The sequence below is a fragment of the Anabrus simplex genome, chromosome 2 (genome assembly GCF_040414725.1).
Source record: "Anabrus simplex isolate iqAnaSimp1 chromosome 2, ASM4041472v1, whole genome shotgun sequence".
Classification (NCBI taxonomy): domain Eukaryota; kingdom Metazoa; phylum Arthropoda; class Insecta; order Orthoptera; family Tettigoniidae; genus Anabrus; species Anabrus simplex.
Window position 1 is genome coordinate 489,153,994 of NC_090266.1, and position 27,391 is coordinate 489,181,384.

A 27,391-nucleotide genomic window follows, 5' to 3' on the forward strand; every position below is an offset into this window, starting at 1 on the left:
TGCTGCATACACTCAAGAGACAAGGAGACAGGTCCCTCACTTTCGTTTACAGAGAGCGGAAAGAGCGTCAATGCTGTATGAATATCTAGGAGGCTGCGCTCCGAACCTACTACCAATTTCAACCCGAACATCTTTGCTCAGTGAAATTTACATTTTCCCGGCCTCTCGAGGCACAACCTATATTTAATAGTTCAAAGAGAATTCACTCTCTTAAACTCTCAACAGTTTAACCACTTAACAGAAATAACTAAGCTTTACAGGAGTATCGATTACTCTTTCTACCGGGCCTTTGTGGGAAGAAAACAAACACAGGTTAAAGTTACTGGCCCAAAAACAAAGATGACGTGGAGGCAGTCACTTGCACTCCTTGAAACTGACGCTTAAAAATTTAAAACCCTAGTTAGGCTCACTGCTCAACGTTACAGAGGCTATTCCCATATTACTGAGGTGACTAGATGGAGAAAATTTAAGTTACAAGGCTACAGATAGAACATAGTCACCTCAAATATAAGTTGATAGGCAACTCGAGAGGGTGTCACACTCTCTATTCCCGAATTTCAGCTAAGTGCTTTTAGGCTGTTTGAAATTGTCAATAGAACGTTACATTTTAGAAGATTGAAAACTTAAGGTTACATTATTTAAGATAGGACACCTTCCCCTCGAGCTAGCTTTCAGAGGTTATCACCTAGTTATGAAATGGCTGCCATTACCTTATTGCGCTGGACTGCTCGATGAAGGACGAAACGCCCTCGCCTACACTATTAGCACACACTCAGTAGCCTACACTGGACGATCAAGAAGACCAGGTAACTCGAAAAACTGCCAGTTTTTATACCCGAGAGGAAGGTTCGAGAGATATCTGGACTAAAGCCCGACACATTCCCAAATGTTTATTGGATAATTAAATATGTAGAAGAAAACGCTGATTGGTTGAAAATTAAATACAGGGAATTTTCTATTGGCCGCTGTTGAAGTTGGCTGAAGAAGGTCAACTGTTGACAAATTTAACATACCCAAATTAAAAGATAATCAACTCAGTGTAGTAAACCTAGAAATACAAAATTACTTTATCACTTTAGTAGCGTCATCTGTTAACCAAAGTCGAAACTTCTTGCTCTAGTTGTTTCAAGTTTTAAGTGTAAGATGTCATTTCACAAAGCGCTTGATTTAAATGAACAGGGTGGGTGTACCCTCGCGGTATAATAATAATAGTAATAATAATAATATTAATAATAATAATAATAATAATAATAATAATAATCATAATAATAATAATAATAATAATAATAATAACACCTTTCAATCGGACTATCTACATTTATCGCTTTTTTCTGTGTCGTCGAGGCGGCGGAATTTAATCCTCCAGCAGTTCATTTATATAGCGATAAATCTATCGACACAAGACGGATGTAGGCAGGATCGAATTTGAGAAATTATCCTCGGTAGCTGTAAGCTTCTTTCTGTTCCAGTCTGTGATTGAACCCTACTGTCGTCAGCTATAATAATAATAATAATAATAATAATAATAATAATAATAATAATAATAATAATAATTCCTTGTGGCTATTTCTAGCCGTGTGCAGCACTTGTAAGGCATTCCCTCCGATGAGGGTCAGTGGCATCTGCCATGTGTAGGTAACTGCATGTTATTGTTCTAGAGGATAGTGTTATGTGTCGTGTGTAGGTTGCAGGGATGTTGAGGACAGCACAAACACCCTGCCTCCCGATCCATTGGAACTAACCAATGATGGATAAAATCCACGACCCGTTCGGGATTCGAAACCGCGACCCTCTGGACTGAGGGCCAGTACGCTGAGTATTCTGCCAGCGAGTCGGACATAATAATAATAATAATAATAATAATAATAATAATAATAATTGTTCCGGGGTTATCTGTGGAACGCAGAGGTGAAAGAAGGTGCGAGCTGGAATGGGTCTATCTACGATAGTCGAAGATTAATTTAAAACGTTAAAATAAAGGTTGTATTTCTTTTCAGATCTAAATTTGAACAAAACTCTTCACTTGTGAAAGAGCAAGATTTCAGGTACTGAGCAATTTTGGTACAAAAAAGAAAAACCAAGAATTGGTCATTTACAATTTTGAGCTTCAAGCTCATAATTTACAAAGGTCCCAACGTCGCTAATGTTACGTTTAGTTAGATAAACAAGGAGAGATACCTCCCAAAACACATTTTTCAAGAGCACTTTGCTCCAACGGTTACAATTTACGGCCTTCCAAAGGCACCACTCAATATTACACAAATATATATATTACATTACCAGAAAAGAGCTTACATGCTTGACAAATTCTACCAAGGAGGCTGCGCTCCCAAACCCTTACGGCCTACTCAAGGCAACTTTTAACTTTTACATTTGCACAATACTTTACAATTTCTGGCCTCTCTAGGCACAAGAATGTGGCAGTCGTATTTAAGTAGCAATACAGGGGTATCGAGTACCCATACTACCGAAACTTTGTGAAAAGAACAGGTTTAATTACTGGCTCAAACTCAAAAATGTATGGAGGCATACACTTGCCCTCCTTGAAATGAAGTTTAAAACCCTACTTGGGCTTGCGGCCCGATGATGCAGGGGCTAATCCCAAACTACTGAGGTGACTAAGTGGACAAGTTAATTTACCATTCACAAGTGAAAACAGTTACAAAATCGTAGTCACCTCAAGATTAATTGAAGGGGAGTTCGAGAGGGTAACGCACTCTCTATCGCCGATTTACAGTTTAAGTCTTTGGACTTTCATGAAATTTGACATGAGAAGGAAGAAAGTTTATATTTTAGGAAATTGACTGTTACACAGTAAAAGATTGGAACCTTTCCCCTCGAGCTCAGCTTGCGGAGATAACTACAGAGATAGAAAACTGGTGGCCATTACCTGGGCTGATGTTCTGCCTGCCGAAGAATGAGGATCCACGCCTCGTCTCTTAATACACACACTCAGTAATACGACGATCAATAAGACAAGTTAACTCGAAAAGGCGTCAGCTTTTACACCCGAGAGGAAGGTTTGAGAAGGCTCTGGACTAAATCCGGACACCCCCATTCATTTTTATTGGATAGTCGAAAAGTTACAAGAAGCCTATAATTGGCTGAACAATAAATACACAAAATTTCTGATTGGTCGGGAACCAACGCTGGCGGGATGAGTAAGAAATGTTGCAAACCTTGAAGTATAAAAAATAAGGAAAGTCAATTCAGTTCAGAAAACCTATAAACACAAAATTTCTTGAAATTTCTACTTATTTCACTTTGCACGAGTGCGCATGATATCAATTCTTTAATAGAGGCATCTATGGAGAAAAGTCCAAATTTTTTGAAATAGTTGTTGCAACCAGAGATACAAAGAAATCCAGTCGGTTTAGGAAACTTCAAAATAACATATTACCCTATCATTTTAGTAGTGACATCTTTCGATCAATGTCCCAACTTCTTGTACTAGATGTTTCAATTTGTATATGATAAATAGCGTTCTTCTAAGGCGCTTCATTTAAATGCAAGGGGATGAGGTGTACTTCCCGGTACAATAATAATAATAATAATAATAATAATAATAATAATAATAATAATAATAATAATAATAATAATAATAATAATAATTGTTACGGAGTAGTCCGTGGTAGTTAGAGGTGAAAGAAGGTGCGGGTGTGAACGGGTCTCAAGCTACGAAATTAGAGTTCATGTAAAATTTAACAAGGTTATATTTTCTTTATAAAATAAAGAAAATAACAAGCATGGCAGGTACAGAGTAGCAAGGCCACTATTCGAGAATGTACAATTACAGAGTTACCGGATGGGCTCCGAGAGCCAAACCCACAATACTTGAACAATTAGCCCAATTTTACAATATACAGGAATTCAACAAAGGGGCAAAAGACCCCAATCATGCCCAGGAGCACTTGCTCCAAAATTACACAGTAAAGCCTGCTCGAGGCACACAGAAATCAAATTTCAAAAGAGCAATACGCTCTCAATGTTCTGGCCTATAAAAGACCACACCAAACTTGACTTTCAAGCTGTCCTCTAAGGACATAAACACAGGGGTAAGATACCCAACCTACTGAGGCCTATTAAATGAGAAAAGATTAATTACATGGCCTCTAAAATAGCAATTTGAGAGGAGGCGAACTGCACTCCTAATGCATTTGTTTAAAAACCTAATCTGGCTCTAGGCCACTAATGCAAGGGCTAATCCCATACTACAGAGGTGACTTTAGAAAAGAACAATTTACATTACATTAAGGAAGAATCGGTTGTGAGAAATAAGTTCACCTCAACACAATATGAATGGGAGCTCGAGAGGGTTAAGCACTCTCTATCTCAATATGTAGCTTAAAGGATAGAATAAATACAAGGTATCTTCACATTTTAGGGAAAGTTACATGGTGGAAACGCTTCGGACCCGCCCCGAGAGCTAAACTGCTGAGCTAGCAAGAAAAGAAGTTATTATACGGCCATTACCTTATTGTTGAACTGCTGCCCGAAGAAAGAGGCGCTTCCCGCCCCCTGCTAAGTACTTTACACACTAAAAGATGGAACAGAAGTGGCCCAGAGACCCTAAAATCAGCAGTTTATATACTCTCGCGGAAAGTTCGAGGCGTTAGGGGAATGAGAACACCCTCCCAAAAAAAACTTTATTGGCTAACCGAGAAAACCCCTACACAATCGGAAGAAGAAACACATAATTGGTGGAAAATTAATTGAAGAAATTCGGGATTGGCTAAATTCAAAACAAGGGGAAAGAAAGGGTTAATATTGCCAACTTAAACAATGACTGAAAGAAATTTAGCAAAGAACAAACTTTTGAAATTAAATTTTCTCCAAAAAAAGTTCTTTCACTTCGCACTAGGGTGCACTATTGTAATTTTTCAGTAGTGTCCTCTAGAAGAGAAAGTTCACACTTCTTACTACAGGTAAAACAAAAATACATCAAAAATGACCCCGTTCAAAAACTCCAAAGTTTCCAAGTAGTGACATCTTCTGAGAAACTTGAAAAATAATACCGTAGATAAAGTTCAGACTTCCTCCAGCAGAGCAGTTTCAATTGGCGCAAATTTTAAATAAGCGGCGTGGAGGTGTACCGCCCGGTACAGACCTCCCCCCCCCAAAAAAAGTTCCTTCAAGGGGGTAACACAGAAGAACATAAACTTTTGTTTGAAAACCAGGTCCAAGTTATGATGTTGATATGGAGATTAATTGCAGAAGCATTTATCAAAATTGTTGAAATTTGATTTGATCCAGTTTAAAAATTCTTGTCGTAACTGTTGAAGTAATGTCTTTATGTTTGTAGGAATTGAATTCAGAAGAAAAACTTTTAATACTTGAAATTGAAGAAAAATTTTGTAAGTCCACCAAATATTGCAGTAGAATTCCCAAGTGTAGTAATTGCTGATAGTAAATGTCCATGTAGTTGATTAAATTGGATGGCCAGACCGGCCGCTGCAGCTTGTGTCCAGAGGAGGCCGCTCGGACCCCTCAAGTACCCTGAGATACCGCTCGCCCGCACTATGGGAGGAGTAGTGGTGTTGAAGCACGCCGCGCCCGCGGTGAACATATACAGGCTGCGGGCAAGTAGCAGGTCGTGCGCCGCACATCAGCCTTGGCCGGGAGGAGGGCTCCGGCTCGCCGTACACTGGTCCACCTCGCTGGAGGAGAGGGGGCCCTTTCTCTATTCCAGTAGCGGTACGGCGCCGCGCGGCTGCGGGGGCACTGAAACATTAAAGCTCGGCGGCAGAATTTCTGTTGGACCAGAATGATTTTAGGGTACATTCATTGTGGTGAGGTTGAGGGGCCAGCGGCGTGGAGATATTTATTTAAGTCCCATAAGCCACTGTGTGCAGTGGAGCAGGAGACGGGAGCGTGGTAATGGCCGTGGTAAGGACAGAATGGCAGTTTAACTAATCGGGGGAGGTTTACAAAAAATGCTTAAATATAAAAAATATTATAGAAGGGGCAGAATGCCTTAAAAGTGAAACTCAAAAAAATATAACCTTCATATTCCTTTCAAGATTATATGAAGCAAGTTAGCTCAGAAATTATACAGGTTTCACCTGCGACAGGTGAAACCTAAATATCCTCTCGGTGGCTGGATTGCTTAATAACAACGTAACCGGCGTAAGGAAATCGTGAATTATGCACGGCCCATGAAATCTGGGGGCAAGCTTGCACGTGGGAACAAAATTCTTGACCATCACTTGGTCGCCTACCTTCAAATTGGTGGGTCTCCGTCCACGATCATATCTTTCCCTAACCTTTTCATGAGACACTTTAAGATTGGCTTTAGCCTTCTTCCAAAGATCTTTAATGTTGTCCGGGTCTATTGTCTCGGGTAGAATGTCACTCAGAGACCAGAGGTTAGAGAGCGGCGTGTTGGGAACAAACTTGAACATCAAAGAAGCTGGAGTAAACTTGTGAGATTCATGAACCGCCAAATTCAAAGCAAAAGCTAACCAATGCAGGGACGTGTCCCACCTGGAATGATCTTCATGATGATAGGCAATAAGCGCGGACCTGAGATTACGATTAACCCGTTCAGCCAGAGATTGTTGAGGATAATAAGCAGAAGTAGTTACATGAGAGATAGACAAGTCAAAACAGAATTTACGAAAAAGATTTGATGTGAACGCCTTAGCATTATCAGACACAATATATTGGCACGGACCAAAAGAAGCAAAAATAGAATTTAGGCAAGTAATGGTGGACTGAGCGGTAGCCAGCTTAGTCGGAAATAACCAGGAAAATCTTGTAAAACCATCTACGCATACAAAGATGAACTTGTTAGCATTTCCCTTCGACTGGGGGAAGGGTCCTACATAATCAATATACAGGCGTTCCATGGGGCGCGACGCTTGATGCGAAGACAGAAGGCCTACCTTGGTGGACATGGTGGGTTTACTAAGCAAACAAGATTTACAAGCTTTTACTAGTTCACGGATTTCACCGTCCATACCCTTCCAGATGAACATTTCACGAATCTTTTCACGGGTTTTAAAGATTCCAAGATGCGCCCCTAATGGGGTCTCATGATAATACTTGAAGATCATAGGTACAAGAACAGCTGGAACGACAACTTTCATCATCTTATCATGCCTCGATGGGCAACATAAAACACCATTCCTCAGAACATAAGGGACGACATGTTCCCCAGAAGAAAGGGTTTCCATTATCGGAGCCAGCGTCGGATCTTCACGTTGGTATTTCTCGATATCCCTAAAGAGCATGGGAGCATCTGTTAAGATGGCATTAACATCAGATAGCATGGATTCGGGAGGTGAAGAACTATCGACCGGATCATGGGTCTCGACCTCGTTGGAAAACATACGGCTGAGTCCATCAGCAACAACATTTTCGGTACCTCTGATATGCCTAACATCAAATTGGAAGGCAGAAATACGGATGGCCCAACGGGCTATACGACCAGTACGACGCGGCCTACCTAAGACCCAGCTTAAGGCTTGATTATCTGTCTCCAGGTCGAATTTGACATGTTCCAGATAGAGACGGAACTTTTCTAAGGCAAATAAGACTGCCAAACCTTCGAGCTCATAGATGGAATACTTGGCTTCTTGAGCCGATAGAGTCCTAGATGCATAGGCGATGGGTCGCCTCCCTAGTTCAGTCTCTTGAAGAAGGACTGCAGCTACTGCTGACGACGACGCGTCAGTTTGGACGATGAATTTCTTTGAGAAATCAGGCATAGCAAGGACAGGGGCATTACAGAGAGCTAATTTAAGATCTTCAAAAGCGGCTTGTTGAGAAGGACCCCACTCGAATTTGATGCCTTTCCTACGAAGAAGGTTCAAGGGCGCCGCTCTATTAGCGAAGTTAGGAATGAACTTCCTGAAGAAATTCACCATACCAATGAACCTGGCGATACCTTTGATGTCCTTGGGAGGTTTAAAATCACGGATGGCCTGTGTTCTAGAATGATCGACTGCAACACCATCGGGTGACACAATATGCCCTAGGAATGACATAGAGGGCTTAGCAAAGGCAACCTTGGACAACTTGACAGTTAACCCAGCCTTACGAAGGCGATTGAGAACTTCTCGCAGATGATCTAGATGTTCTTCAAAGGTCTCCGAAAATACGACGACATCATCCAAGTAGTGATACAAGTACTCAAATTTGATGTCGGAGAAGACCCTATCTAGCAGCCTAGTGAGTACAGCTGCTCCCGTGGGGAGCACGAAAGGCACGCGGTTGTATTCGTATAAATTCCAGTCCGTGGCAAACGCTGTAAGATGTTTAGACTGTTCCGCAAGGGGAATTTGATTGTAGGCCTGATTCAAGTCCAAGATAGTAAAGAACTTGGCCTTACGAAACCATGAAAAACAAGAATGAAGTTCGGGAAGGGGCACAGATTGTAACACCACCTTCCGATTGAGAACCCTATAATCAATGACAGGCCTGAAGCACCCTTGGGGTTTCGGGACTAGAAAAATAGGCGAAGAATACACCGACTTAGAGGGCCTAATAATACCATCCTTTAACATCTGATCGATGATTCCTTTCAGAGCCTTCATTTTTGGTGGAGATAGCCTATAAGGTGGAAAACGGACAGGAATCGAATCCGTGACCTCAATTTTGTATTCAATAAGGTCAGTAACACCTCTGGAAACGACTGACACAACTTACGAATACTATCAGCCTGCTCCTCAGGTAGATGTCTAAGGTCTGTCTAAGGTCTAACAACATCTCATCCTGGGTAGGCGAAATAGATGAACATGATGCAGAATTACATTTTAACAAGGTGATTTTACAATTGGAAGCAAATTTGAAAGTGCACGACCTACTCTGAAGATCGAGCACAAGACCAGTGTAAGAAATGAAGTCAGCTCCCAATATAATGGGGCAAGACAAGTGCTTGGCCACAAACAATTTGATTTTCCACGTAAATTTAAAAATACGAATTTTGACCTGTAAAGAACCTAGGATTTCTAATGGAGATGAATTAGCCGAAACATATTGGATCGAAGAGGAACAATAGTCAGGAAGTTTACAAACAGATTTCAATTTTGAATACCATTGATCCGAAATAATTGAACAAACACTGCCTGAATCTAATAGAGCTGTTATAGGCTCATTATTTAACTCAATTTTAAGAAAAGGAACAGGTGCGGGGGTATCTGCCGCAATCCTAAGACACTCTTTGGGGCATTCAAAAGATGGATTTGCAGATTGAACGTTCCCTGAATTTTCGATCTGTTTACCAGGGGCTGAGCCTCGGAAAGATGGATTAGTCGACTCAGCCGAAACCACTAGTCATTTTTTATTATTGGCATTGTTGGAATTTGCACCAGAAGTTGAGCAGGAGGGGATGCTATTTGAATTTGTTCAATTCTTGGCGATATGTGAGAAAGCCCCACATTTAAAACAGCCTTATGATGAGCCAGCTCCATTATTTGCCCTACTAGTTTTGATAAATGGACACTTGTTCCGAAGATGGTCAGGCGACCCGCAAGCGTAACATTTACGAGGTGTGACTGATCGGCGAGGTGGAGGCCGAGTATTACTAAGAGAAGGCGGGGGTTCTTTCGCGACACGCAAGGAATCGGCGTATCTAACTCCTTCCGCTGAGACGGCCAATGCTTCAAGTTCAGAGAAGGTTTGCGGGCACGCCGCGAAACACAAATATGACCTATAGGATGGTGAAATTCCTTCTACAATAGCCTGTACAATCTGATCTTCAGGAAAATGAAGAGCAAACACCCTAGTATAAAACTTAATGTCTTGTATGAAATCAGCCAGATTTTCATCCAATCTCTGTACTCGATAATAGTACTTCTGAATCAGAGATGACCTCGCGCGGGCAGGAATAAAATTTGCAAGCAAGTGTGCATGAAAATCTTCAATAGATGACTGTTCAGCTATGGCTCTTACTATTTTGTCAGAGAGAATACCAATTGCATAAGGATAGATGATTTGCAAAATTTGACATGGAGAAAGAGAAAAAACAAGGGCATGATCCTGAAATTCAACTAAAAACCTTAAGAAAGAAATAACTTCACTGGTGGTGTTGACAGAAAACTTCGAGATACCTCTGAGCAACATTGCCAATGGATGAGGCAAACTGCTGAACCCAGGTGACATAGTCGGTAAAGGTTTAAGTGGCAAAGAAGTTAATTCAGAACGTACATTATTCAATGAGTTACGGCGTTCAGACTCGTTGTCCAATGGGGCAGAGATAGTTTGAGCAGCAACGGTTATCATATTGACTTCTCCCTTAGGAGGCTCTTCCTCGCTACCTGCATTCATCGTGGTGGGTTGATCGATTTTGGGAGGAACTTCCCCAGTTAACAATTGGGTAACCTTACTGGATAATTCAGAAATATTTTCAAGCAACATACTAGCTTCCTTCCTCTGAACGTCATTCAACTTCAGAGACAACAGATCGTTAACTCTATTTGAAAAATGATATAGCCTGGCTTGCACACGCTTAATTTGATTAGGAGAAGGATCATTTTCGTCAAAAAACTAACTACAGATGCTAGCCCAGTAGTATTCTCGGTGATCGTGGAAAGAGAGTCGTCAATTTCTTTCTCTCCCAAAGTGGGGATGGAAATAGGCAAATCAAGGGACTCTCTAAGCTTGTTTGTGTCTACCGCAACCATGCCTCCAGATTGCACATTTCTAATAGTTAATTCATAGATCAACTCCTCCTTGCGCAAATAGTTAAGATGGAGAACATCGCGAGGGCCGGGTATGATGACAGAACAATTTTGAAAAAATCAAAAAATCCAGCAACTGAGAAAATTGTTAGAGTTCGGAACAAAACAATGTTTAGCCGTCAAAAGGGGCTAAATTGAGACCCATTCAACCACGCTCTGCTACCACTTGTTACGGAGTAGTCCGTGGTAGTTAGAGGTGAAAGAAGGTGCGGGTGTGAACGGGTCTCAAGTTACGAAATTAGAGTTCATGTAAAATTTAACAAGGTTATATTTTCTTTATAAAATAAAGAAAATAACAAGCATGGCAGGTACAGAGTAGCAAGGCCACTATTCGAGAATGTACAATTACAGAGTTACCGGATGGGCTCCGAGAGCCAAACCCACAATACTTGAACAATTAGCCCAATTTTACAATATACAGGAATTCAACAAAGGGGCAAAAGACCCCAATCATGCCCAGGAGCACTTGCTCCAAAATTACACAGTAAAGCCTGCTCGAGGCACACAGAAATCAAATTTCAAAAGAGCAATACGCTCTCAATGTTCTGGCCTATAAAAGACCACACCAAACTTGACTTTCAAGCTGTCCTCTAAGGACATAAACACAGGGGTAAGATACCCAACCTACTGAGGCCTATTAAATGAGAAAAGATTAATTACATGGCCTCTAAAATAGCAATTTGAGAGGAGGCGAACTGCACTCCTAATGCATTTGTTTAAAAACCTAATCTGGCTCTAGGCCACTAATGCAAGGGCTAATCCCATACTACAGAGGTGACTTTAGAAAAGAACAATTTACATTACATTAAGGAAGAATCGGTTGTGAGAAATAAGTTCACCTCAACACAATATGAATGGGAGCTCGAGAGGGTTAAGCACTCTCTATCCCAATATGTAGCTTAAAGGATAGAATAAATACAAGGTATCTTCACATTTTAGGGAAAGTTACATGGTGGAAACGCTTCGGACCCGCCCCGAGAGCTAAACTGCTGAGCTAGCAAGAAAAGAAGTTATTATACGGCCATTACCTTATTGTTGAACTGCTGCCCGAAGAAAGAGGCGCTTCCCGCCCCCTGCTAAGTACTTTACACACTAAAAGATGGAACAGAAGTGGCCCAGAGACCCTAAAATCAGCAGTTTATATACTCTCGCGGAAAGTTCGAGGCGTTAGGGGAATGAGAACACCCTCCCAAAAAAAACTTTATTGGCTAACCGAGAAAACCCCTACACAATCGGAAGAAGAAACACATAATTGGTGGAAAATTAATTGAAGAAATTCGGGATTGGCTAAATTCGAAACAAGGGGAAAGAAAGGGTTAATATTACCAACTTAAACAATGACTGAAAGAAATTTAGCAAAGAACAAACTTTTGAAATTAAATTTTCTCCAAAAAAAGTTCTTTCACTTCGCACTAGGGTGCACTATTGTAGTTTTTCAGTAGTGTCCTCTAGAAGAGAAAGTTCACACTTCTTACTACAGGCAAAACAAAAATACATCAAAAATGACCCCGTTCAAAATCTCCAAAGTTTCCAAGTAGTGACATCTTCTGAGAAACTTGAAAATTAATACCGTAGATAAAGTTCAGACTTCCTCCAGCAGAGGAGTTTCAATTGGCGCAAATTTTAAATAAGCGGCGTGGAGGTGTACCGCCCGGTACAATAATAATAATAATAATTGTACCGGGAGGTACACCTCAACGCCGCGCATTCAAAGTTAGCGCCTAAATGAACTCCTCTATCGAACTAAAGTGGAAACTATTACAACAGGTACTTAGAACTTTAATCAGAAGATGTAACCACCGAAATATTATGTAATTTTGTTATTGTGCAGTTTCCTAAACTGAGTGAATTTCTTCTTGTATTTGTTTGCCATTCATCAAGAAGTGTGGACATTTTTCCACAGATGACACTACCGAAAAACTATGAATATGCACCCTGGTACAATGTGAAATAACTTGTTATTTAATGAAATTTTGTATTTCTAGGTTTTGGTAACTGATTGATGTTCATTTACTTTTGGGTTGGCAATATTTCCTTTTTCTTTCCGCCAGTTTTGAATCTAGCCAGTCACTAATTTCTGCAATTAATTTTCAACCTATCACAGACTTCTTGTTCGATTTTGTGTGTTACTTTTGAACTCAAACAATAAAATTGAGAGGGTGTGGGTAGTTAGTCTTGAATGATCTCGAACCTTCCCTGAGGGTTTATAAACTGCGGCTTTTCTCGTTTCTTGGCCAATTGATCGTCGTTTAGCTGAGTGTGTGTGTTAAGCAGGAGGCGGACGGCCTCTTTCGTCGGCAGCAGAACATCTATAAGGTAATGGCCACATAATTACATCTTTCTTGCTGTAGCCGCAAATTATTCCAAGGGGAAGGTCTGAATCCTTAACTATGTAATCTACTCTTCTAAAATGTAAATTTTCTGTTGGCTAATGTAGAATTTCATAAAATCTTTAACTGCAAATCGGGGATAGAGAGTGATGTATCCTCTCGAGCTCCCCTTCATCTTGGTTTGAAGCGACTTCGTTTTGTAACGGTTTTCTGCCTGTAATGTGTTAAAGTGATTTCCATGCGAGTCACCTCCGTAGTCTGGGAATAGCCCCTGCTTCATCGGCCGAGAGCCCTATAGGTTTTAATATTTCATTATCTGGAGCGCAGTGTTCGCCTCCATCCAGTTTGTGTTTCGGGCCGTTTACTTAACCTGCTCCTTTTCACAAAGGCCCTGCAAGTTGGGTATTAGATACCCCTGTGTTATATTATCTTTAAATTTGTTAGTTGTGCTTTGAGGGGCCGGTGATTGTAATTTTTTTATATTGCCTTGAAGAGGCTAGAAGATACTGAGAGCCTTTTCGCTCTTTTTCAAAGTTTTTGTAAGATTAATGAATGCCTATGGGAGGCTTGAGATTGTGATTATGGAGCAAGTGCTCGTGAATTAGGGGATTTCTACCCTTAACTAAGTAATACCTCTTCCATTTTAAAAACTGTAAAACTATGGGCTTGAACTCCAAAATGGTTAAGGATCTGAATCTTGGATTTTCCCTAATCTGGTTTCAAGGTTAGCATTGTACCTAATATGTTTCGCGTTCACCAAGTGAAAATTTTTAAATTGTTGTTTTTTGAAAAAATACACCCTTCCGTTCAAGTTTTTAAATTAATTTTGATATTGTAGTCAGACCCCTTCACCCCAGCACCTTCTTTAACCTCTTTCTGCTCCACGGGTAACCCCGTAATAATAATAATAATAATAATAATAATAATAATAATAATAATAATAATAATAATAATAATAATAATAATAATAATGTTATTACCATTTTTATCTGACTATCTACATTTGTTGCATTTTCAGAGACGAAGAGGTGATGGAATTTGGACTGAGCCAGGATCGAACTAAAATACTGCTCTTACTCATAATGTTAATTTTTCTTTTTGGTTTCTCATTTTTTCATTAACACAAGGCTGTCGTATTTCACTACCTGAAAATACTATCGAACTGAGCTAGGTCTGAGAAGTTTGCGACAGATTGTCGCTGTCTTATTCATCATCCAAACCCAACACGTTTGTTGAAAGCTTTTTTGTTATGTACACTCCATTCATCGTTACTCCGTATAGAGAGCAGCTTATCAGTGAATGTGAGAATAAAGACGGCAGTAGCTCGAAGACTGTTCGTCTGTACAGCCGGGTGTGTGTGCATGATCTATCACGATTTAATTAACATTTAGCATGATAATTCAAAATATTATTTTCTTTGTAAAATCAACATTTACGGATTAGGAAGAAAACATATACATTGAAAAACAAACATTAGGAGAAAAGCAGGTAGATGCATACTTAATGATCAGTCACAGCTTTTATGTTGTAAGAAAACAGAAAACCGTTTATCCAGTTAATGTCTGGCAACACCAGTGTTCAAACTTAATATGTCTGAAAACCCTACATCCAGTGTGTGCATCGCTGTTCTAAAAATGCTATTTGCTTTACGTCGCACCGACACAGATTGGTCTTATGGCGACGATGGGACAGGGAATGCCTAGGAATGGGAAGGAAGCGGCCGTGGCCTTAATTAATGTACAGCCCCAGCATTTGCCTGGTGTGAAAATGGGAAACAACGGAAAACATCTTTAGGGCTGCCGACAGTGTGATTCGAACCCACTATCTCCCGGATGCAAGCTCACAGCTGCGCGACTCTAACCGTACGGCCAACTCACCCGGTGTTTTAGAAATGATGACGGTAGATGAACTTTGAAGAATACGGATATATGTATCAGCATGCGATCGATACTCCCCCGTCATATATATATACCGTTACATCTATCGACACAAGACGGATGTAGCTTACAACAAGTACAGCTTTTCTGAAGGTAAGGAAATACGTGTGTATGTGAAAGAATATATATTCATTTTGAAAGTAAATGAATTATAGTATTATATTATTATGATATTTCTTTTTAGAATAAATCATCATTATCATCATCACGGTCACCAATAACGTCAGTGAATTAAGCTATATGACAAAAATATTCATCTGCTGATCAGTCTCTACTTCAAATCTCGTGAGTTGTTTTCTGCATTCATCTGAAAAGTAAGTAGTTTATAAATTGTATATAATATTACATATTATTACCTTTCATAATTTTGTAATATGTTTTTGTTTCATTTTAGACATTAGCATCATTTGTGAAAAAATTCTCGAAACGCAAAAAAGAAGAGAGACATTATCATAGTACGGGAACGTACACTGTTGGAGTATTTTTGGTAGTTCTGTATCCTCAACGCAGAAGTGTCAGGCTACATGGCTAAATGGTTAGCGTGCTGGCCTTTGGCCACAGGGGTCCCGGGTTCAATTTCCGGCAAGGCCAGGAATTTTAACCATAATTGGTTAATTTTACTGGCAAAATGTTTACTGTATGTGTCGTCTTCATTATCATTTCATCCTCATCACGACGCGCAGGTCGCCTGCGGGTGTTAAATCAAAAGATCTGCATCTGGCGAGCCGAATTTGTCCTCGGACACTCCCGGCTCTAAAAGCCATACACCACTCTATTATCGTTTCAAGGTATGTATTAATATGTTATTAAAAAACAAGCGCACGTTGTTAACGTTTCAATAGGATAATAATACAAAATGTGTTTTTAGAATGGATGCAATTAACAATCTCGGTCGATTTGTAGGAATTCCAACACGCAGATTTTCCGATCTTCTTTTTGATCATCAATTCCGTGTTATTTCACTTCAAAGAATATCAACAAGGTTTGGTGAGAGAATATTATGTACATGTTAGGATATTAAAGTGTTTTTATCAAATAAATTTAATGCACTTACCGATTCTGATCTCTATGAAGTAAACCAAAGAACAATTTCAATGACATATCATGGTATAGAAAACAATACATGTATTGTTAGTTTTAACAATATGTAACATTTAAATGTTTATTATAACACGTAAACTACATCACACACATAGCATGAACTGAAAGTGAATTAAATACAATCATACATATTTTAATTTTTATTTTCATGTAATATCAGAAAGATTTTTTTGTATTATAAATTTTTCTGTATGTCACGGCTTCTAATTGGGAAACGTCTAGCTCCATGGCTAAATGGTTAGCGTGCTGGCCTTTGGTCACAGGGGCCTGGGTTCGATTCCCGGCAGGGTCGGGAATTTGAACCAAAATTGGTCAATTTTGCTAGCACAGGGGCTGGGTGTATGTGTTGTCTTCATCATCATATCATCCTCATCACGGCTCGCAGGTCGCCTACGGGAGTCAAATCAAAAGACCTGCACCTGGCGAGCCGAACTTGTCCTCGGACACTCCCGGCACTAAAAGCCATACGCCATTTCATTTCATTGGGAAAATATTAATACATGTTTTTCTTCACGTATAACAAGTGGTATTATAAGAATTTCAATGAATATTTCGGATCCAAAGTCGATTTTAATATCATGCTATGATGTGTTCAAATATAAAGTATCTTCTTTGCTATCTACACTTTCTGCAATTAAGCTGAATGCAGCGTTAGGACGTTCATCTATTCTTTTTAAATATAATGATGAAATTCATGATGTGTACATGCTTTTATTTTTTGAACGTGGAATTCGTGGTGGACTTGTTTCGCTTGTTAACAGACATGCAGCTGCAAATAATCCATACCTCAGCAATTATGATTCAGAGAAAGAACATTCTTATCTTATGTGAAAACCTACAACCTGTTTTCCAGTCATTGACCGGGTCAGGAATGTAATGAATGAAACATACAGTATATAGGCTGTTATTACAATGGGGTCGCCACTCCCAAGGTGATTTATTAATGAGTGATAAATGCTATGAAATGATATTGGAGAGTGTTGCTGGAATGAAAGATGACAGGGAAAACCGGAGTACCCGGAGAAAAACCTGTCCCGCCTCCGCTTTGTCCAGCACAAATCTCACATGGAGTCACCGGGATTTGAACCACGGTAGCCAGCGGTGAGAGGCCGACGCGCTGCCGTCTGAGCCACGGAGGCTCCCCTTATCTTATGTATTATGATGTTAATAACCTCTACGGTTATGCAATGTCACAGGCTTTGACATGTAAAGATTTTGTTTGGCTAACTGAAAATGAAATTGAACATATTGATGTTTAGCTTGCTGCTAAAGGTCCTAATCGCGGTTTCGTTTTGGAAGTTAATCTTGCTTACTCTTCTAACCTGCATAATTCTCATTCTGACCATGCTTCTTGTGTTGAAAAAATTATTCCCCTGATAATTCATCAAAGCATGTTAAACTGCGTGCTACCCTATACCCAAAAAAGCGGTATGCTTTTCACGTTCAATGTCTTGTTCAATGTCTAGCATGCGGTTTACAATTAGAGTGTATTCGCCGTATTATCGCGTTTAAGCAGCAAGCGTAACTTAACCGTACATGGATTTAAATGCAGAGCATCGTCAACGTGATACTTGAACTTTTGGAAGTACGTTTTTCAGACTCATGAATAACTATATATATGGAAACAAGTATGGAAAATGTTCGCAAACATCGCGATATTAATTTATCATTGGGATGGACGGTATGGTGCACGAAATATATCTTGAAACAGAATTTTAAAACCTATTATATCATTGACCGTGACCTTACTACTGTTGAAATGAAAAACTGAGATAGTTTATGCAAAGCCAAGTTATTTGGGAATGGTCATGCTAGATTACTCGAAACTATAAAAATACATGAATTTCATTATGGTTTTGCAAAGCGACAATTTATGTATCGTTCACTTTTCTATATGGATGCAGATAGTTTAATTTATCATATTCGTTGTACAAACGTGTACGATGCAATGCTTAACCATACTGAATACTTCGGCACTTCTTTTTCACCATGTAATCAATTCGGCATTAAGCCACTTAATAAGAAAGTAATAGGTCTCATGAAATATGAATGTTGTATGAATATTATGACTGAGTTTATTGGTTTAGCACCATAAATTTATGCATACGAGGCAGAAAATTCACAATCTGTGCGAAAAGCAAAAGGTGTGCGTTCTAGTGTATTTAGATATTTACTACACTATCGTAATGTTCTGGCTTCTAAAAATGTTGCTTTTTATAGACAGATGAGATTACTTTCACGCAGACACCAAGTTTATACCATTGAACAGAATAAATGTACATTAATTGCATTTGATAATAAACGTCAGTGGAAAAGTAATAAACTTACAAGTGTGCCTTGAGGATACAAAAACATATAGCTGTTTGTCACGCAATGATCGATTTTTAAATGTAAAAATAAGCAGAATACAGTAAGTTATTGTAGTTTACGATGTTATAATATCTTTTTCAAGAAGAAACATACATTGTTGAAAATGAATAATATGTGAAATACGGTGTTTTCTACGTTTCATTGAAAAGTAAACCTATATTAGTGTATATATTTTAAGGTTGGTACGAGTGATAAGATGAGTGCAAAAGGGGCAACATTATCTGAAATACGAGGTTTTCTACATCTTTTTATTAACTCATTTTCTAAATTTTGGTAAAAATATTGAATATATATATATGTGTGTAAATGCAAAAATCATTACAATTTATTACATCATCAATCATCTATTTTCATTTCTGTATTGGAAATGTAGTATTATGTGGAATATGATATTTTATACATTTTATCTTATTTAACTGCTTCATTTTCAACAAATATCCAATACGTATGTAAATAAAAGAGAAAGATTGAATATATATGAATGCAGTATACTAAATCATCGATGTTGCTGATATTTCATCAATTATTTTTCATTTCTATTTTCATTTCGATATTGAATATATAACATTTTGTTCTGCATCATTTTGAAATATTGAATACTAGCGAATGTACCCGTGCTTCGCTACGGTATTCTACATTGTATTCGAATATCGAAGTAAATAGTGTACATGCAGTAAATAAGATTGTTTTAAAATTGCATGTCTCTTAGCGTTATCCGAGAAAGAGCATGGGGAGGTCCCCGTACGTTGTTTCCAATGTAAAGTGTTTGTTACGGATTTGTGATATAACGGCAGGCTCTCTTGCCTACTGCCATTCACAATCGAGTTGGGAAGTTTACATTATAACTGCAGGCCCCATTGCCTACTACGTGGAGAGAATCGATTTGGGGAGTTTTCGTTAAAATGGCAGCCCCCTTTCCTACTTCCAGACCGATTACAGTTGAGGAGTTTCTATTATAATGGTAGGCAATTACACTACTATCACTCGAAATTGAGTTGTGGAGTTATCATTATAATGCCAGGCCCATTTTCCTACTGCCAGCCAGCTTACTGCCAGTCACACCAAGTTGGTGAGTTTCCATCAAAATAGCAGGCCACTATGCCTAATGCCAGTCACATTTTAGATAAGGACATTTCTTTATAATGGCGGGCACCCTTGCCTACTGCCAAACACAATCGGGTAGGGGAGTTTTAAACAAAACTGCATGCTCACTTGCCTTCTGCAAGTCAAATCGAGAAGGGAACTATTCATTACAATTGTAGGCCTTCCTTACTAATGACAGTTACACCGGAGTTGGAGAAGGAACCATTTCCTACTGCCAGTCAAAGTCGGTGTGGGGAGTACTGATTACAATATCAGACCCACCCTTTCTCGATCGCTAAAAATCGACATCAGTGAATATATATAGATCGACATAGGAAAGTATATGCGTGTTTACAATATTGAAGACCTTCATTTACAGATTAACTGCTACTAAACGTACGCCATATCGAAAAAGGATTATACCATAAGACACGCCGGATTTAGTGACCTAAATGGCTGGTCCTATGATATGTCATCTATTCTTGGGTCAGATTGAGTTAGAAACGTGGAACAGGGTAAAGGTTTTGTAAGATTATCTCACATTACATTACTTTTCGGATAATTATGTGACAGCTACATACATAGGATTTAGCTCACATATGGCTACAGGTGGGGCCAATTTTCGTGAAGTGTTTGATGATTCTGTATTTCATATAAGTAAATGAAAGTATGAATTATGCATGTGAAAATTCCAAATTGACTTAACGTCGATTAATAGAGAAAAATCAAACGTAAAAGGGATACAGATACGGCAAAAAGTCATAAGACCAAGGTTGTAGATCATTCCAAATTGAACGGAGATTGTCCAATCCGTTATGTGATAGGAATTTCCGAAGGTCTGCACCATCATTAAAATTGCCTGCATATTTCGATATTCTTTGGGGATAAAAAGTGAAAACTTTTTATGATTTAGGATATTTTCCGTTCGTTACAGGCTAAAACGTATAATTATGTCAAATTTCAATTATCTTCTTTTTCTTCTGGCAGATTATGCCGCAATCCGGATTTTGGGTGAGGCGGGTAAATATTAGGACTTTCAGGAAACTAAACCAAAAATTATGGAGATGGTCATTATTACCCCTTAAACGGAAAGCTGTACGAAAATTTCGCCAAAATAGTCAGTGTAGAGGCACACAGTCGTTACGATTTGATTTATGTACATAAGGAATCTGCTCCATGTAAAACACCTTTTGGGCTATGTCCGCTGGACTTAACCTGCAAAAGTGACCTTTCATGATATCTCCCTTATTAATCCTCCTGACGAAAAAATGTACATGAAAAAAAGGTTTAGAGGTGGAATTCCATCACGTTTGGTCGATTTCCAGTCAGGTTGGTCTTGTTCTGTATATATTGTGGAAGAGTAAAATCACCGTTTGTGTTCCCTATTAACCGCCAGTCCATTCCGGAACATGAAATGTTATTTACGTTTAAAACCTCCCTTTGGACAGGTGGATGCTAAATATAAATTTTGGTTCGAATGTCTTCAGTAGTTTTCAAGTTGTAAGGAATACGCTTTACACGCACCCGCTCGTGAGTCAAGTCCGATTGGACTTGTACAGAAAAACGGTCCGTTAATGATATCTCCCCTATTAATCCTCGTATCGAAATGATGCACATAAGAAAAAGGTTTAGAAATTAATTTCTACCAAGGTAGGTAGATTTCCATTAAATTTGGTTGTGTATATTTTGTGGTAGTGCAAAATCGCTGTTTCGGTTTCGTATAAACCCCCAGTCAGTTCAGGGATTTAGAAACAATATTTGCCCTAAAACCTATCAAGGACAGGTGTATTCTAAATATGAGTCTTGGTGGAAATACATCCAGTAGTTTGTAGCACTCGCGTACATACGGCGTAATTAAGGAAGAAAATAATACAGTTAAGAAAGTTGAAAGTAATAGAAAATGGATTATAACTGAGGACAGCCGGATAACGACAAATATGTAAATGCCAAGTGAATGTATTGGAAAATCAAATGCCCCTCAATAAATTATTCTAGTGTGAGTTATGGATATAATAAAGCGGTAACAGAGGAGAAATTTAGGTCCAGTGATTCTTAGGTAAACAAATAATAGGAAGATGACTAATGGTGTTATTACTTAATCTATTCGAGGGCGGTTATAACATCCAACGATATTCCGCCAATATCCCGCAGATAGGCCGATTGACGCCTCTCTTGCCTTCTACCGAAGGAACAACCACGAATTTAAAAGCATGATGAGGAAAATGGCAATACGTTACTTCCCTGCTGGCATGCAGTCAGAGACGTTGCCATGGTAACCTGTAGGTTCGTTGTCGGTCTGCCGGTCACTCAATGCAGAGCATGATACCAGCGGAAAATTGTAAATTTCTCCGTCATGTGAAGAGTAAGGTAAATTATGAACATAACGAAAGTTGTTTATAATGAAGAGACGTTTCACGTACGGTAAACGAAGTTTCAATAGTATAAGAGAAAATGGAGGAAAACCATTCTGGTTTTCCTATAAACCCCCGTCTATTCAAAGATTTTAAAATGATATGCATATTGAAACCTTCCCCGGGATGAGTATACTCTAAATATGAAGTTTGGTTGAGATCTATCCAGCCGTTTCGACGTGATGGTGGAAAAACCATTCTGGTTTTCCTATAAACCCCCGGTCTATTTAAAGATTTTAAAATAATATGCATATCGAAACCTTCCCCGAGATGAGTATACTCTAAATATGAAGTTTAGTTGAGATATATCCAGCCGTTTCGACGTGATGGTGGAAAAACCATTCTGGTTTTCCTATAAACCCCCCGTCTATTCAAGGATTCTAAAATGATATGCATATAGAAACCTTCCTCGGGATGAGTATACTCTAAATATGAAGTTTGGTTGTGATCTATCCAGCCGTTTCGACGTGATGGTGGAAAAACCATTCTGGTTTTCCTATAAACCCCCCGTCTATTCAAGGATTTTAAAATGATATGCATATTGAAGCCTTCCCCTGTATGAGTATACTCTAAATATGAAGTTTGGTTGAGATCTATCCAGCCGTTTCGACGTGATGGTGGAACAGACAAACAGACAGACAAACTGACAAACAAACAGACACGAAACGTAAAAACCACCGATTCGGTCTTGAGTTGACCTAAAATGGACAAATATCTGAAAAATTACCAAAACAAAAGAAATTACAGACAGCGGACCCCCTACAATTTTATTTATATAGATATGAGTCTTGAATTGAATTGAATTGAATTGATTTGAATTGAATTTATTGATCATGATTTACATGCCACTGAGACTGAAAAGCGGTGGAAATACAACCAGTGGTTTGTAGCACTCTCGTATATACGGCGTAATTAAGGAAGAAAATAATACAGTTAAGAAAGTTGAAAGTAATAGAAAATGGATTATAACTGAGGACAGCCGGATAACGACAAATATGTAAATGCCAAGTGAATATATTGGAAAATCAAATGCCCCTCAATAAATTATGCTAGTGTGAGTTATGGATATAATAAAGCGGTAACAGAGGAGAAATTTAGGTCCAGTGATTCTTAGGTAAACAGATAATAAGAAGATGACTAATGGTGTTATTATTTAATCTATTCGAGGGCGGTTATAACATCCAACGATATTCCGCCAATATCCCGCAGATAGGCCGATTGACGCCTCTCTTGCCTTCTACCGAAGGAACAACCACGAATTTAAAAGCATGATGAGGAAAATGGCAATACGTTACTTCCCTGCTGGCATGCAGTCAGAGACGTTGCCATGGTAACCTGTAGGTTCGTTGTCGGTCTGTCGGTCACTCAATGCAGAGCATGATACCAGCGGAAAATTGTAAATTTCTCCGTCATGTGAAGAGTAAGGTAAATTATGAACATAACGAAAGTTGTTTATAATGAATAGACGTTTCACGTACGGTAAACGAAGTTTCAATAGTATAAGAGAAAATGGAGGAAAACCATTCTGGTTTTCCTATAAACCCCCGTCTATTCAAAGATTTAAAAATGATATGCATATGGAAACCTTCCCCGGGATGAGTATACTCTAAATATGAAGTTTGGTTGAGATCTATCCAGCCGTTTCGACGTGATGGTGGAAAAACCATTCAGATTTTCCTATAAACCCCCTGTCTATTCAAAGATTTTAAAGTGATATGCATATCGAAACCTTCCCCGGGATGAGTATACTATAAATATGAAGTTTGGTTGTGATCTATCCAGCCGTTTCGACGTGATGGTGGAAAAACCATTCTGGTTTTCCTATAAACCCCCCGAGTATTCAAAGATTTTAATATGATATGCATATCGAAACCTTCCCCGGGATGAGTATACTCTAAATATGAAGTTTGGTTGAGATCTATCCAGCCGTTTCGACGTGATGGTGGAACAGACAAACAGACAAACAAACAGACACGAAACGTAAAAATCACCGATTCGAACTTGAGTTGACCTAAAACGGATAAATATCTGAAAAATTGGCAAAACAAAAGAAATTACAGACAGCGGACCCACTACAATTTTATTTATATAGATGTATATAAAACATAGTCAAAATATTATATTATTTCTATATGATTGCATTATACGAAAACAACTCTGATGATGATGATGATGATGATGATGATAATTAATACACTAAAAAAATAAAAATAAGAGCTATATTGTTTTTATTATACTATAATAGTTGATTTTTTACTTTCAACCATCTCACTTCTATTTCTCTTCCTTTATCATTCTAATTATAAGACAAAAATATTGCTACGTACGTCTGTCTGTCTATATCGGTCCCTCAATCCTGAGGATCGTGATCTCTGAAGATATTTCTTTGTACCCGTTTCCATCCTCCACGGTCTTCTGCTGTACGGGTAGATTGTATGAACGATGTCTTTGTTGCATGTTTTATGCCATCTGTCCAGCATGTAGGTGCTCGTCCACGCTCCCTCTTTCCAGGCACGTTTCCCAATATTATGTGCTTTTCAAGGCTTCCTTCTCCTCGAAGCATAATATGACCAAAGAATTGGAGAATCCTCTGTTGACATTTTGCCGATAACCTGGTACTGATGTTCAGCTCCTTGAGGATGGATTCGTTGGTTCGAAATGCTGTCCAAGGAATGCGAAGCATTATTCTCCAGCACCACATCTCGAAAGCGTTGATCTTATTCAAATCTGAAGCTCTTAAAGTCCACGTTTCAGCACCATAGAGGAAGATAGAGAATACCAGTGTCTGTACTAGTCTCATCTTTAGCTTTACAGAAATGGAGCGATCCTTCCAAATATGAGGTAACTGAGACATGATATTCTTGGCCATGGCAATCCTTCTCCTGATCTCTATTTCACAGCTGTTGTTGCTAGTTATAATGGCTTGCAGGTACAACATTTCTGAAACCATTCCCATTTCGCTGAAGGCACTGAGTTCGTTCAGATTGCGAGGCCTTTCAACTACCATAATTTTTGTCTTTTGCATGTTGATCTGCAAACCCAAACTGATGCTCTCAGTTCTGACACGGTCTAAAAGCTCTGTAATTTCTGCCTCATCCATGGAAATCAATACAGTGTCACCTGCATATCGGAGATTTGATATCTTTCTGCCACCAACAGGAAATCCACCAGTCCATCCAGCCAATGCAGTTCTCATGATGTACTCACCATAAATACTAAAGAGCTTGGATGACAATTTACAGCCTTGGCGAACGCCCCTTTGTGTCTTGAAGATTTCAGACATCTTGCCATTTATCCTGACAACTGCTGTGTTAGACTCATATAGATTATTTATCAACCAGATAAGATGTTTTGGAACTCCCATTTCCAATAACACTTGCCAATGTTTCTCCCATTGAACACAGTCAAAGGCTTTCCTATAGTCTAGAAAGCAAATGATCATAGGAAGCTGGAATTCTCTGCTCTTTTCGATTAGTTATTGGATGTTCAACAGCTGTTCTCTTGTGCCTTTTCCTTTGACGAAACCAGCTTTTTCAGGGGGAATATGTGAACTAATATAATTTTGGAGTCTGTCTTTCAAGATATACAACATGATCTTGCTAGCATATGAGATTAACGATAAAGTCCTATAGTTATCACATTTCATTGTTGAGCCCTTTTTATACAAGGGGATGAAAATGAATGTAACCCAGTCAGCTGGCCATTTGCCATTTCTCCATATTTTATTGCAAATGTCTGTGATAATTTGAGCACCAATATCGCTCGTCTCTTTCAGTAGTTCAGCTGTTATGTTGTCAGAACGCGGTGCTTTGTGCGGTCTCAACGATGTAATTGCCCTTTTTATTTTCTGAAGTAAGATGTCTGGTTATTGTTCAAAATCTCGACATTCAATCATCGGCTCTACTGTCTCTACTTTATACAACTCCTCACAGTACTGTTCATATCTATTCAATACAATTTCAAAATCATGTATCCTATGATCATTAGAATCTTCTATGGACCATACACGAGGTTTGTATTTATTTGACAGCTGTTTTACTTTAGGTATATATCTCGTGTCTCATTGTGATGACCGCGAGCTTCAATTTCTTCACAGATTCCTGACAGATACTTATGTTTGTCTAAGCGGCAATTACGTTGAATTTCACGACACAGCTCGAAGTATCAGTCTTGAATGTGCAAGCCTGTTTCTTTCAGTTGTTTCCGCTGTTCTATGAGATGCCACGTATGATCACTGATCCAACACTTACGATGACTCTGTATTGGAGAAGAATGTTTCATCGCAATGGTCACTATATTTTGTTTGGGGTCTTCCCACGTGGACCCTTCATCAGTACTGTGCTCCCTTCTAGTGTTCAAAAAAACATTTTGGATTTCCACACCAACACTCCTTAAGTTTTCACCTTCCACCTTTTGCATTTTACAAGGTACACGGCGCATACCTCTGAGTTTCAACCTGAACATCATAAACAATAGTTGGTGATCTGATCCACAATCTGCACCAGGGTATGTTTTTGTATGTCCAGCGATTGTTAACCAATATAAAATCAATATGATTTCTATTAAGACCATCAGGGGAGCACCATGTATACAGTCGACGAATATGATGTTGAAAGAATGTGTTGGTTACACATAATTCACGTTCCATACAAAACTGTAGTAGCCTCTCTCCACTATCATTTCGCTTTCCAATGCCATAATGGCCCACGATGTGTCTAAACTCACTGTCAGTGGTCGTTTCTCCAATCTTTGCATTAAAGTCTCTAAGAACCACTGATATTTCCTTACTTGGTATAATCTTCATTACATCATCTAATTCTCCATAGAATTTCTCGATTTCTTTTTCGCTCGAAACGGATGTAGGTGCATACACTTGAATGATATGGAGTTTACATGGTGCTGCCTTATGTGTTAAGTGGATGATTCTGTCATTAACACGTGAACATCCATCCACTAGATTTGCCAAATGCTACTTAACATGCATAAAAGTATTTTACGAAAAATTATGTTAATGATATATAAGACATAAGTGTATAAAAGGTAAGTGGAAATGTAGCGTAATTCAAGCAATGTTACTTTATTTTCCTCATCTTCCTCCTAACAAACATAATGGCGTATGACAACCTTTTACTCCTCCTCTTTCCCCTTATAGACTTAGATCTATAAGAAGGAAGACCTCCTTCTCCTCCTAATAAACCTAGTAGCATATATAAATTTTCCTTCTCCTCATAGTCTTACTCCTCTTTCCCCTCATGGAACGTATTATTTCATACGTACATGTTAAGCTTACGTTCCAGTTCAACGTCTTATCAATAACGTAAGCATAACAGACATGTCAATGTTAAAAAGAAAAAATAATGAAAATGGTATGTGTTTTTATGCATGAGGTAACTTTTAGTTGTGGGTAACACGTGTGATAACCTTCTCTATAAAACGATAACCTAACCAAACTCTCTCCTTTTAAAATATGTCCTAAA